The 5,552-nt window shown below is 36.1% G+C and overlaps 1 pseudogene; it reads right to left on the bottom strand.

The window, feature by feature from the left end:
• Window positions 1-1,120: 1,120 nt before the first annotated feature.
• On the bottom strand, window positions 1,121-4,313 carry LOC102856089 (annotated as a pseudogene).
• Window positions 4,314-5,552: the final 1,239 nt, after the last annotated feature.

The following is a 5,552-nucleotide window of genomic DNA, read 5'->3' as shown; positions in this document are numbered from 1 at the left end:
AAACTTGACAATTTCCCTTTTGATCTTGAAAAATGAATTTGCTATCTATATTGGGATTGCATTGAACATGTAGATTGCTTTTGGTAGGATTGTCATTTTCACAATATTGAGTCTTCCTATATATGAACAGGGCACATTTTTGCATTTCTTTAGGTCTTTTATCAGGTCTTACAGAAATATTTTATAGTTTCCTTTGTATAGGTCTTTGGTATCTCTAGCTAAGTTCACTACCAAGTATCTCAATTTGTGGTTGACTATTGTAACCAGTATTGCTTTTTTGGTTTCCTTTTGAGTTCTCTTTGTTACTGTAGAGGAATCCCACTGATTTTTGGATATTGATATTATATCCTGCCAATTTACTAAAGAGGCCTACTAACTCCTAACAGTTTTTTGTTGAGTCTTTGGGGGTTTCTGTGTACACTATCATATCATTTGCATAGAGAGAGAGTTTAACTTTGCAGATCAGATGCCTTTTATTTCCTTCTCTTGTCATATTGCCCTAGCAAGCACTTCCAACATAATACTGAATAGAAATGATGACAGTGGGCATCCTTGTCTATTCCCTGTTCTCAAGGAAAATGTTTTTAGTATTTTTCCATTGAGAATGATATTGACTCTTGATTTAACATATAAACTTTTCACTATGTTGAGGAAATTTCCTTCTATTCCAATTTTTCTGAGTGTCTTAATCAAGAAGGGATGTTGGATTTTGTCAAATGGCTTTTTTACATTAATTGCTAAGATCATATAGTTCTTGTTATTTACCTTGCTAATACAGTGAATTATGTTGATTGTTTTTCTTATGTTGAAACTGTTATGAATCCTACTTCGTCATGGTGATTTTTTTTTTTTGTATTTCTATCCTTTATTGGAAATACAAGGAAATTTCCATTATAGTGTAAGATCTTTTTTATCAACAAATTTGGTGATACAGTATTAACAATAAACATGGCCTGTAAGTGGTTTTCCAGTTCAAGCTCTGGTCTCAGTGAACCTTCAAAGGAGTTTCGCAGGTCTTCACAGCGAAACAGAATCTCCCAACTTTTTAAGTAGAAGGAAGAACAACTCCAGATTAATTTATTTATAAACTAATTTGGATAACCATCGAAGTGTCCTCTTTTCACAGGTTATCAAAAACCTTCAGAGTGGACTGTTGGATCAAAGAGCCTTTCAATGTGCTCCCAGTTATTACATAAAGCATAGAGGCTGGCGTTAGTCCTGCTAGACCACCTAGTGCTACTCCCTGAAGACCACCTGTGCACTTACACAGTATTCCTGTCATAGTTCCGGCCGCTACTGTGTTGATGTTATCTTATGCACCTCGAGTTTTCTCAGTGACACCACCAAATGCACTATAGAGTAGGGCAAGAAAATCGAAAGTACTGTCCCAAAGTTCCCCTTGCCTGGTCACCATATTCAAAATTTGTACATTTCTTGGTTTGGACCAACCCATGTTTTGGGTTTCCTTCAGTCCTAGCAGCAAACCATTCATTACCCCAAATGCAGCCTCTGTCATCCAACATCCTCCTATGGTAAAGAAGGCAAGTTCAAATCTGCCTCGAGTTTTATTAGCTCCAGTGGGTAAAATAAATTCATCTGTATCCTGCACAAGATATTGAGGATCCACATTTAAATAAGGAGACAGAGGGTTCATACCAGTTAGTGGAACGCTGGCCAAATGCCCTCGTGGGAGTAACCTGCGCCACAAAACTGGCCAGTCGCCCTCTTGGTCTTGTTTTTGCCTCCCCCGCCACGCAGCTCCCTGCTCTCCTGTTTTTTGCTGGCCACTCAGGTTGAGTTCGTCTGCTTGGCCCTCACTCCTCAACAAAAACAAAAACAAAAACCCGAAGCTCCCGAATTATTTTTTTAATTTTTTATGTGCTTTTGGATTCTATTGGCTAGGATTTTGTTAAGAATTTTTTTACGTCTATGTTCATGAAAGATATTGGTCTGTAGTTTTCTTTCTTGGTATTATCTTTGCGTGGTTTTGGTATTAGAGTTTAACTTGCTTCATTGCATGCCTCTGGGAGTGTTGCCTTTTTCTTTTCTTCATTTTTAAAAAAATAATTCAAGTAGAATTGGTGATAAATCTTCTCTGAATGTTTGGTAGAATTGAGTTGTGAAGCCATCTGGTGCAGGGTTTTTCTTATGGGGAAGTCTTTTAATCACTTGTTCAGTTTCTTCTTTTGTGATGGGTCTGTTCAAGTGTTCCATATCTGTCCTTGTCAATCTGGGTAGAGCATGAGTTTCAAGGAATTTGTCCATTTCCTCTAGGTTTTTTAGTTTACCAAAATATAACTTTTCATAGTATTCTAATATTATCAATTTAATTTTATCTGGTTCTGTTGTGATGTCCTCACTATCAGTTCTTGATTGAGTTATCTGTATCTTTTCTTTTTTTTCTTCCTTTTGTTAAGTTTGTCGGTGGTTTGTCAATTTTATTGACCTTTTCTAAAAACCAGCTCCTGGTCTTCTATCAATTGTTTTTGTTTTCTATCTCATTGATTTCAGCTCTTGTCCTTATAATTTCTCTTCTTTTAGAAGCTTTAGGATTAAACTGTTATTCTTTTTCTATTTGCTGAAAGGTGTTGAGTTAGAATGTTGAGTTTTTTTCTTTCTTCCTTTTTTATGTGTGTGCTCATTGCTATGAACTGTCCCCTGAGAACTACCTTTGTTCTATCCTAGAGGTTTTGGAATGTTAATTTTCATTTGTTTCAAGGAGCTGTTTAATTTCATTCTTTATTTCTTTTCTAACCCAATCATATTCTAGCTGAGAGTTATTTATTCTTTACATAGATGGTTTTGTAAGCTTTACCTGTCTGTGTTTAATTTCTAGTTTTATGGCATTGTGATTTGAGAAAATAGTTTGTATTATTTAAGTGTTTTTTAATTTGTTGACGCTTGCTTTTTGTCCTAATATGTGATTGATTCTGGAGAATGTACCATGTGCACATAAGAAGAAAGGGAATTGTTTTAGTTGGGTGCAGAACCCTGAATACATCCACAAGGTTGCATTGGCTGATTGTATAATTTAGATCTTCTGAATCTTTGTTGAGTTTCTTCTGGGTTTACCTATTCTTTGGTCATAGTGTTGTGTTGGAATATCCTACCACTACTGTGGTGCCGTCTATTTCTTTTTTCAATTCTGTTAACCATTGTTGTATGTATTTTGCAAGTCTATCATTTAGTGTATACATATTGACCAAGGTTATGTCTTCTTGATCTATTGTGCCTTTAATCAATATGTAATAACCTTCCTTACCTTTTATGATGGTTTTAATTCTGAAATGTATTTTATCAGAGTTGAGTATTGCCATTCATGGTTTTGGTGTTTGGTTTTTGTTTTTGTGGGGTTTTTTTTTTGTTTTGTTTTTTGTTTTGAGATTGCCATTTGCTTGGTGTATAATAATACACCAGCTTTTAATTTTGAGTCTTTCTCTCTTTTTTTTTTTTTTTTAGATGTGTCGCTTGTAGACAACATATTGATGGACTTTTTTTATCCATTCTGCTACCCTTTTTGTCTTAATTGGTGCAGTTAGTTCATTCACATTAAGTGTGATCATTGTTAGGCCAGGTTTCACTTTTGCCATTTTGCTGTGTTTCTTTTTCTGTTGTTTCTGGTTACTATGGTCCATGTACTTTCCTTTGGCATCTCTGTATGAAGGACTTCACTTAAAATTTTTTGTACTTTTGGTTTTGTTTTCACAAATTCTTTAAGTTCCTTCTTTTCTGCAAAGGATCAAATTTCTTCCTCATCTCTGACGGAAAGATGTGCTGTATATAGGATCCTAAACTGGCAATCGCTTTCTTTCAACTCTTTGTATATGCCATCCCATTGTCTTCTAGCTTTCATGGTTTCTGCTAAGAAACCAGAACTTAATCTCATTGTTTCCCCTTTGTAGGTGACTCTTTATTTTTCTAGTGCTACTTTTAGAATTCTATCCTTATCTTTTAATTTGGAGAATTTGACCATTATGTGCCTTGATTTTTTTCTTTTTGAGTCTAATCTATTTAGTGTTTGCTGTGCTTCTTGCATGTAGATTTCCGGATTCTTCAAAATATCTAGGAAGTTTTCTTCTAGTACTTCTTCCACAATTTTCTCAATGATTTTCCTGTCACTACTCTTTCCTGGAATTCCAATCATACATGTTATTCCTTTCAATGTCATCCCACATGATTGTAATGTTTTCTTCATTTTCTTTATGTTTCATCTTTCATTTTTCTTCTATTATGTTTTCAGTGAGGCTCTTACCTTCCAATTCACTGACTCTCGGTTCCATTTCTTCAGTTCTACTTTTTTGTCCTACCAGCATGTTGGACACTCCTGACTTTTGGGTCTTAATATTCTGGATTGCATTTTCAAGCTTTTCTGTTATTTCTAGTACTGTGTTGGTTGTACCCTCTTTGTCTTGATGATTTTTTAAGTTTTTGTATCTTTTTATCTATACTATCAATTTTCTTTTCTCCATCTTTTGCATTTTCTTTCATAAGTTGTTCAAATTGCTCCTCATCAATATATTTCTTCTGGACTGTTGTCTCTGGGGTGTTTGCTTTCTTAATTGTTTCTTCCTTCATTTTAATCTCCTTCTGTAGCTGTTCAAATAACTCTACATCAACATATTTCTTCTGGTTCTTTCTGTCTGGGATATTCATTGGGTCTGCTTTCTTATGAAAAGAGTTTTGTTTTTTCATGATAACTGATGCACACTGCTGCTTTCTTGACATTATGCAAGTCTTTTGTTATTAGATGTTAGGTTGTTATAATTATATAGTGATACAGAGTATGACAATGTTTTGTGAAGGACCTGAATATTTGGGCCACGGGCCCAACAATAGCAATGATCCCTCAAAGCACCTGAATGGGGAGCCAGGATGCCTGTTGTTCCCTTCCATAACTGGCATCTCTGCCTCACTTGAGCTATTTCATCTGTCCCACTGCCTCTACTTGAGCTTAAAGGGTCCTGCGTGATGTGGGTAAACAGTAGTGATCCCCTAAAGTACCTGAATGGGAAACCAGGAAACCTGTTGTTCCCTTCCAGAACTGATATCCCCACCTCACTCAAGCTTCTCCAGCTCTCCAGCTCCCTTTTGCTTGAGCTTAAGGCATCCAGTGTGGCGTAGCTAAACAGCAGTGCTTCCCCCAAAGTGCTGTTGATGCTGCATGGCACAAAGCCACACAGCACCTTCCTCTGTCTTTCTAATGACTGGTCTTCATGGATGATATTTTTTATGTCTCACCACAGCTCATCTGGTCTTCATTCATTAGTGTTCAAGGCCTTAAACCTGTTCCTGAAATGGTCTTGAAATTCAGTTGGAATAGACTCAAGATCATTTGATTTAACTTTCTTTAGCTTTAATTTGAATTTCTTGGCCTAGTGTTCCACAGCTGGTACTGAGCTTCTCCAACAATTCTTTCCACAGATGTAATTGATCTGATTCCTGTGCGGACTATCAGGTGAAGTCTATGTACAAGGAAGCAACAATGTTATTCTAGAGACTAAGGTGCACCTGGTCCAGGCAATGGTCTTCACAATTACTTGCTATGCATCAGA

This window comes from Elephantulus edwardii, unplaced genomic scaffold (assembly GCF_000299155.1).
Source record: "Elephantulus edwardii isolate Elephantulus edwardi_28Jun2011 unplaced genomic scaffold, EleEdw1.0 scaffold00143, whole genome shotgun sequence".
Classification (NCBI taxonomy): domain Eukaryota; kingdom Metazoa; phylum Chordata; class Mammalia; order Macroscelidea; family Macroscelididae; genus Elephantulus; species Elephantulus edwardii.
This window is presented reverse-complemented; position numbering and strand designations above follow the sequence as displayed.